Source organism: Schistosoma mansoni, chromosome 4 (assembly GCF_000237925.1).
Source record: "Schistosoma mansoni strain Puerto Rico chromosome 4, complete genome".
Lineage (NCBI taxonomy): Eukaryota > Metazoa > Platyhelminthes > Trematoda > Strigeidida > Schistosomatidae > Schistosoma > Schistosoma mansoni.
This window is the reverse complement of record NC_031498.1, coordinates 26474623-26484251: the sequence shown is the minus strand read 5'-3', so window position 1 is coordinate 26484251 and position 9629 is coordinate 26474623. Positions and strand designations below refer to the sequence as shown.

The window sequence follows — 9629 nt, the reverse complement described above, 5'->3', positions numbered from 1 at the left end:
AGACCATCAAGGATGATGATCTTTGTCGAATGATTGGAGGCCTACTCGAGTTAGACGGGAACGATGTAACTAACAAGTTCCAAATAGGACGAAACGCACGTTCTAGATTCCACTGCTAGCCACTATCCATCTTTGCTTACAATGCTTGTGAAATAAGGCTATATCGAGGCAAAACGCATAGTATGCACATATGCCAATTAGAGACTGATCAGTTACAGTCCTAAACATCAATGGGAAGATTCAAACAAACAATACCAAGTGAATTTAAAAACACTTTATTGTCATCCCACTAACATGTTTATAATAACTTTTGATAAATCCAGTATAAAGCTTACTTACTTTTTTGGGTAGCGTTTTTCTAGAGAGTTAGTTTTCTACGAGATGGGGTTGCTAACTCCATGCCTAACCTTCCTCCTTTATCCGGGCTTGGGACCGGCAGTAACCCCAGACGGTCTCCAGGAGGAGTTCTTGTATAAAGAATCATCATTGAAATTTTGAACTTGTGAATTCGAATAGAAAATAATAGGCAATGTGTAGATTTGGGCTTATACCATATAGCCTGAGCACTATTTCTTCAAAATTACGAGTCAACATTTCTTGATTAGCATATAATTTCCAAATTATAAAAATCTACTCTTCTCAGTCTCAGATCAGTCTAGATATATTATACATTCATATATGTGAGTGACTATTATAGTCTGAACTTTAAAAAGAGAACAACTTACATAAGCATAGATTGTGAAATGAAACTAAAATTGTATACCCCCCTAAATTATCACAACTATATTTAAAGGCCAATATTCGAAACTTGTCAATATATCGATATAAACGCTTTGGTATATTTTCGATTAGCTTCCTCAAAAGACTAGCTTGCTTTATTTTAAGGAGAGTATTTGAGAGAACTGAACTTACTATGGTACAGAACGTATAACGTGTTTAATTTTGTGGAATTATTTTGAATTCATTTGTGAAACACCTTAGAAGTGTAGTACTCAGTGTGAATCTAGTCTTCATATATACACTTGCAGAAGTTTTTATCTTTATAAGCAATTAACTCATCACATCCAGGTTAAACGTAATCGGCTTCTTACAATATTAACTTTTTTTTACTTACATTCATTGTTATTTTGTGATGTATGCTACTTATACTGGCTGATATAAGTAGTATGTAGCAGAAGATTGAAATGAAGAGAACAGGAAGGAAATCACAGAGCAATCCAAATAACAACGGAATTAGAGGAATAATGAAGTATGTAAGGGACGACACTGCATGTATTTGATGTATAATTTTTACATTTTACTAAGGCATTGCGTAATTTTGCATTAAATAAACTGGTTTTCCCCACCTGAGTTTTCGTTCACTTCAGTTTGACTTTATTCATTATATCTGTTTTAATAACATGGTTTCTGGAAGATAACTATATATAAGTACAAATTCCTGTAGCTGGGATATATATCTATTCAAATGGTTTAGAATACACTCAATGTATAAGTTTCATTCCAGATAAAATATGTATCATGAGCAAATGTCTAAGTGTAACTAACCTTTCGCACCACGTTATATTCAGTGTATAGCTTTACAACAAAGACGTCTCTCGAATCTAAGTGGTTTCAGAACTAAATCTTTGCAAGTTCGACTTAAATTTTAATAAGGTACAAATTAGCTATAATTGTGCTGTGAATTTCGCGTAAAATTTGAAGAGTGGAAATATTGAGTTTGATTTGCTTGTCGTATATGTATATTCTTACCATGTTCACTTTAATCTCAGGAAAACAATATAAAAAATATCTTAGAAAAGATCGGCTGTGGAATTAAGGACGCACATTTCGTCCTAGGTAAAATTCACCAACTGGATATACCTGTACCTGTGTCGATTTTCTCACTGAGACTCAAACTTAGTACATTCATGTATTATATATCTAACTGCTGTATCCGAAGATTAAATTATGGATAACTTCTGAGAACTATTTATAGACTATTATTATATAAATTCTCATTGTATAACTGTTAAGTAACTAGATTATATATTTCTATATTTCTATTATTATAAGCTTTCTATTGATATTATGCTTATTATTATACGATTTACTATTCTTAAGTTATTGCCAATCTATTAGTTACAGCCTCTCATATTCACAGCCACTTTTGGTTTGATCTTGTATAACTGCTATTTTCCATTTTATGGTGTGGTTCAGTCTAGTCTGCTTATATATAAACTACGTATCTGAAGTATATTACTAATACAGTGGAGGCGGATATCGTGTTCCGGACTCAACGAGAAGGGTCAGGCGAGAAGAACTTATAAGGATTCAGAGTTAACGCAAGGCTGCTAGTTCTGTTAACTCGAGAATAAGGTCATATAGGTCGGTATTCTGATTAGCGATTTTGTCATATGATAATTGACAGGGTAAAAGTCATAATACTAACTTGTGAAGAAATGGCTATTTCAAGGCTATCTTTACGGGATGAACCTATACCAACAAAGACCGATAAAAATGTAGTCAACAATATCAACAACGGTAAAACCGAAATCCTTTCTAATAATGATAGGAACATCTTGAAGTACTAAAGTACAGAATATGTACTCAAAAGCATACATGAATGGTAAGAATTTTCGCTTTAAATGGTAAGAGAAGGGAACCAAGAATCCGTTTAACTCAGTAAAAATCACTTATTCAGATATTTATTGTATACTTTAATGAATATAATCAAGTTAACATCTCGTGAATAAATGGAAAGTAAACTAAGGTAAATTGGGACTTGAATCAATGTCCAATGTAAATAATTCATGATAAAATTTCCAATGAAGATAAAAAAATATCTGAAATAACAAATGTGGTGTCATTTAATGATTACTGAACTCTGGTCAAACTACCCATCATGGTGAACTATTTCTATATTAGACAACCAGTCCCTGAACGTTGAACAGTTTACCAAATATAATCGAATTCAAAGGTGAATAACGTAGGTCAATCAATAGAACACCATGGTCTAGTCATGTGACTCAGGTTTTATTCTCTTTTTCTCTAAAATGTTCTTACTAATACCTGCTGTTGTTCCAATAAAATTATGTTTATTCTGTATAATCATCAAGGAAGCCGGTTCTCTTAGTTATCACCACAGAATAAGCCAAATTATGTATCAACCGTGAGGTGTGACTTTGACGTAGGTTGAGGGTCATACTACTCATGTCCATCTAAGGTAAACTCCCATCATCGACCTAGAACGCTTACATTGGTATTCGACATAAACAAAAGTTACATCGAATCATAAATACCTCTGCTTTATTCTGTTAATAATGATGCAAATATGAAACCACTTTTATCGTAGTGTTCAATAAACTTATCATTATTAACTGAATAAATTATGTAAGGCGAGCTGTAACCTTGACCTTGATAAATTATTTCCTAACACACATTATATCATGTCAGCTTGATACTTTCGAAGCCTAACTTACCTATTCAATATGAAATCTTGTTGCAATCACTAACTAACTGAACAAGTAAATAATCAAAAACTACACATTTATGAGTGAATCATTTTAGGTCAAACAGGGTTATGATTGTAATTCTTTAACTATTGATATTACAATCAGTAAATAGGGTTTATATGAAGATTATTATCAGTATACCCCCTACAGACAAAATGTTCATTCGTAACATAAAATGTTATATAGATGGAGAATATTTCATCTTTTCTTATGTTATAACCAAAACATTTTAGTCAAAATACGAAACGATTTAAGTTAGACAACTATTAGAAACTTGGAAGTATTAGAATGATGCCTAATCCTAGTATATGGTTCATTATCAGTGAGCATTTATGAACCCATAGCTAAGAGTTAAACTCAACATATTCGGTTTTGAGAGCGAACTCTTAACCTCGAGACAACTGAGTTCATAGTTTATAGTGTACAAGTCTAACTGAAATCAATCTAAGATATTGCATCACCATTTTCTATTGTTTTCATTTAGCAACCTCATTTCTGTAATGTTTGAATTCTACTATTTATGCCTTCTCATTAGAACTCCAGAACTTTCTCCTAAACCTAGTCACTAGTGAACATTTAATAAGTATCAGGATAGTAGCTGTTTAGAACCCTGGTTATAGGATCGTCGACGCTCATTGGTGAGCAGTTCCATACTATGAAGTGACGGTCGCCCAGGATGTGTATTTTTGATTAACTAATATCGGTTCGCGACCTCGATAAGATTCAATAATCGGCGAAATTCTATGCCGAAAAAATAAACAATGCTTCAATCTTATAAGCAAAGATGGATAGTGGCTAGCAGTGGAATCCAGTTTGACGCGCGTTTCGTCCTATTTGAGACTCGTCAGCTGGATGTACCTGCATCTCAGAGTTGATGTTCACTCTGGGACTCGAACCCAGTACCTTTCACTTCAAACGCCATCGTGTTATCCACTCAGCTACTGAATCCTGATAGCCACTTGCTTGTGCAATGGGGTGAAGGCAATACGCACAGTATGCACATATGCCAATAAGAGGCTGACCAGTTGCAGTCTTAAACATCAATGAGGAGATTCAAACAAGTAATACTAAGTGAATTCAATGCTTCGATCTGTTCGCATTTCTTTATTTAATTAAGATAGTATATATCATGACCATGCAAACTTAGAGGGTAACGTTCTTTACTACTGGATAGCAGAAAGAGTCCAATGAGACGTTTTTTCATCTAATTTCAAACTCCACAGTGACGTATATCAACAACAATAAACCGGGTCAAACTCAGTGCCTATAAACCACACGGTAGGCATGATATTAACGTATTTTATTAACATTGACTTATTTTTCATTATAATGAATAGGGTATACATATTAAGTAGTAAGATTGTAGTGAACAAGAAAATGGGTAGGAACAATGGAATGATTCTGACAGGGAAGTTACAGACTATCTCACTAAAATCTAATAACTATACAGTAAACAGTTAATTTGTAAAATAACAATAATGATTTCAACCTTGACTGTTACTTCTTCAAATATCAGTCCATCTTCTCTGATTTCATTGCTTATGCATTTTCATACCGATTGAGTTTCGTTCCTGTTCTTTCCTTATCCATCTTCTGTCAAATTACATTCTATGTCTGACAATCACCATATACTACTTATATGAATATAAGTAACCTACACCACAAGATGAATAATAATCATTATAATTAATGTCCAAAATTTTATTGTATAAAAAGAGTAATAATTAACTAGAAACTTAAATCTGTTCTATAATGGAAGATTTTTTTTAGTATTTTCCAATATACGGAACATTGTTAGAAAATTTGATAAATTTCTTTTTATCTCACAGCAGGTATAGATGATTAAGAAAAAAGAAGTTTTGAAAGAATGGAAATTCCCTCTTTAAACTTTTCATTTTGTATAAAATTTACACCATAAATTAACTTTAGTATTAAAAACATTGAAGACCGATGAGTAATGTGGAAAATATTTCATTTAAGTGTGATAATCCATAATAGGTATACTGTATAACTAAGGATTAACTCCTTCTGTAGCCCCTCCGGGAGCTACTGCCGGTTCCAAGCCCGGGTAAAGGAGGAGGGTTGGGCATGGGGTTAGCGACTCCATCCCGTAGAAAACTAACTCGCTAAAAAACGATAACCGGAAAAATAACTAAGGATTAGAACTGTTAGTACTGAAAGTTCTAATGTTGCTTCTAATTGTGAATCTAGCAAACAACGACCATTCTTGATAATGAGAGTCATGTGACGTAAGAATTACGTTCAAAGTTCTCTTGTATTCACCATCAACCATCTAATAATCAAATAGCTATCATTAGAAATGATAATATTGACTCTAGTATTAGGATTATTGTTAATATTAGTGGTCTGGGATCAAAGGTATTTTTATTCTGGATAGAAATGTGCACAATAAAACTCTTTTCCTACATTCGACGATTGCTTCTCTAACCCTTTAAAGCCTATTAATAAACGGAAAACTAGATGCATAACGCCTTTCCTAATAGTATTTGATACCTTGTTATGTTCATTTTTCCACATCATGAATAAATAGGTGTGGACATTTATTTTTCTACGTCGAAGAAGCAAATTCCTTATGAAATCAGGAAACTTGCAGCGATCATAGAGTAAAGTAAAAAATCGAACACTGTTTTGGTCTTTTTTTAACCAAGAACAAAAGCACTTTTGATTTCCACCAACTGCTGGGTACAACATTACTACTACTAGTATCAATATTATAATCGTCTCTGATGAAGACTCTTTAAATGTTGTGTTATCGTAATAAAGACTGAAGGAATGGCAGTTCCATGAGCCAATATATGGATTATTATTACATACACCCTTATGGAACAGTTATTAAGAAACTAGATCACTAGGTCTACGTATTCCATTTATCATAACTTTTTGGTTAACCCATTAACTACTATCATGCGACTTGCTATTTTTATTTTATTGTCAGTCTGTTATTTACATCGGTCACTTTTGTCTTGTTTACATACGATTATTATTTTCCATTTTATGGTGTGGTACAGTCTAGAGTTTCTGTGGATGTAAAACACATCTGTTTAAAATATGGTATATCGAAGGTCATTTGCTTCTTTTCGACTCATGGGAAGTCGTAGCTTGAGAATAAAGGATTAATAGGGGCTGGGTTGTCTTCCCAAGGTTGATTATTCTAGTCTCTCGTGTAATTGGTCAATATGAGGAAACTAGTATGTCGAGGAAGCATCAGAAATGAATTAAATAAAATTAGATTCCGGATTCTGATTGATGATTTGGAACGTGACAATGGTCAGCGGTTTCAAGGCATAACAACTATTAGGTAACTGAATGTACTTTACGTAAAGTCCAAGCCTTAAGTGCACACCACTCTATCCTCCTAAACAAAACATATTCACACACTTGGAGAAGCTGATAATGAACATAGAACTAGAACGAACTTCACTTATTCCCACATATAGAGATGTTTACTAAACAGTTGTTGTAGCGACTGACATCTAAAATATTTACACTAATTGTTAGCATTCTTTCCTTAATTTAATTTAGAGACTTGAACGTTGATCTGGATACTTTCTCTCTTGTGTACGTCAAGGACTCTACATTTAACATGGATGTATACACACTCATAAAGAGGCACTTACTGAATGTTTTTTAACTAATAGAAATCATTTCAAAGGAAAAGGTTTCTACTTAAAATTATTTATGTAAGCTTTGGTTATATATATAGAAATGATATCTTCGATTACATCAACTAACTGTTGAAATATATTCGAAGAATTGAATAGTTACATGACTAGACTGAATCGACAGAGCACTAGACGGTCAAACATTATCGATACTTAAGCACTATCCTTTTTCTACAGGTAAAGCTTTAGATTTGTTCCTTCATAATCTCTTTCTCTGCAAAACCTTTCTGTTCACTTATTGATCAATTCGGTTTATTAAATTTCTGATTCTCGTCGTGGTATTCTACAGTGAATAAACCTTCACTTGTACCAGTCTCCCGCGTTCTTTTTTCACTTCATGTCGTAGGATTGTGATGGTTCCTCGTCTTTAAATTAAAAGTACTATGTGAATCAGATATAACACTCACAAAGCTTAAAAATCTCAGTGATAACTAAGTCATCCATGATATTACTGTATATTTCTTCTTACTTACAATGTAAATAAATAAAAAATCTAGGGCTTAACCAATGAGTTCATAAGTTAATACGTCAGTTTGAATGTTATGTGGATTTAGTTTTATAGACAGTCCATAAACTATAATTCTGAATTATTGAAAGTTAGGACTGTCTTTAGCAAGGCATTTCAATTGACAAATTTTTATCTCCCAATAAAGTCATGTGTGTTTTAGCCGAAAACCATTCAGAATATATAGAGTGATTTAATGGAAACATAGAGTCAATCTGAAATAGATACACATATTCCAAACGCGACTGATCAATTTCAGTCCTTAACATCAACAAGAGGAAGACTTTAGCAACTCTTACAAATAAATTTAAACTCATACCGTTGTCAAGACAATGTCTACCTGGACTCAGTGTCTAAGTAGGCAACTCGTTGAGTTTCCGAAGTGTAAGATACTGGGTTCGAGTGTTGATGCAAACACTAACATCAGGATGCAAGTACATCTATCTGACGAGTCTCAAATGAAGCTAGAAGCACGTTTTAGATTTCTCTGCTAGCCACTATCCAACTGCACTTCAATAAATGTTTTGTTAACAAATTATTTATGGTGATAATTACTTGTTTACAATACTGAATGACAAAATCACGGTAATAAATATCAAAACAAACCACATGATTTACTAATAATTTATTGTACACTTGTTAGATGACACTGAAAATGTAAAACAGGATATCTACAGTTAGATCATTTTTTGTAGAATGGTTTGAATAATTTTTTCTGGTTAGCGTTTTTTTAGCGAGTTGGTTTTCTACGGGATGGGGTCGCTAACCCCATGCCCAACCCTCCTCGGGTTGAGACCGGCAGTAGCCCCCACAGGAGCTACAGGTGGAGTTTTTTGTAGAATGAGCGGCTGATAAATAAAAAATAATTCCTAACATTTTATTTTGGAATCCACCAGCCTCAATTCTAACTACACACAGTTATTCTCAATTGTTAGAATCGAATTCTAACAAGGTATCCAAGCAACGTAACTAAATAAGTAAATCTTTTCTAAAATATTAGATTTTATAGTTTGCTCATAAAAAATTTTTGTTTGCACTCTACAAATTCACTGATGCATAAATTCATGTATTCAAAAGTTGTTAAAAATGTATGACAACAACTAGAGGCCTTTTTGAATATCTGGGCTACCTTTTTCTGCCATCCTAATATCGCAATAAGTTACCTGTCTTTTATTTATTCTAACACATCATTATTCAGAAGTTGATCCTTGAATTGCTAACATCCAACTGGAAACCATTCAATATTAACCGTCAGGATCGATCAAGAAATAAGAAACGGAAACTGGCTGAGATACTTCGTGCTGAGAATTTTATATCTTACCAAAAATATAATATTGAACAAACCCACTAATAATAATAATAAATATGCATGAACAAAGATGGATAGTGGCTAACAGTGGAATCCAGGACACTCGTTTCGTTCTATTTGAAACTCGTCAGCTGTATGTACCTGCACCTCAGAGTTGATGTTCACTCTGAGACTCGAACCCAGTACCATTCGTTTCAAACGCCATCGGATTATCCACTCAGCTACTGAATCCTGATAGCCACTTGCTTGTGCCATGAGGTGCAGTTTAAATCCACTTAGTATTGTGTGTTTGAATCTTACCATTGATGTTTAGCACTACAATCGATCAATCTCTTATTGGCATATATGCATCCTATGCTTATTACCTCGCTATAGCCTTAATTCATAAGCATTAAAAGTGAATAATAATAAATCATCACTAGAATTATTAACGTTCAAAGTTCAATAAAATTCGTAGTATAAAAATTTTAAAAAAAATCGCACCCTATAAACTTCAGTTTTATTTTCAGCACAACTGAAGAAAAGGGTAAAAGAGTAAAGGGGGAGTTCATCAGATAAAATAAATTAGATTAAAGGGATATGCTTACTAAAATGAATAAAAAGAAATCTCTGTAAAAAATTTTAAGATTACTGACAATCCT

General features: G+C 33.2%; 1 non-coding gene across 1 annotated transcript; it reads right to left on the bottom strand.

The window, feature by feature from the left end:
- Positions 1–4367: 4367 nt before the first annotated feature.
- Smp_tRNA_00286_Pseudo_TTG.1.1 lies at positions 4368–4439 on the bottom strand. The gene has a single exon. It is a non-coding gene (tRNA).
- Positions 4440–9629: the final 5190 nt, after the last annotated feature.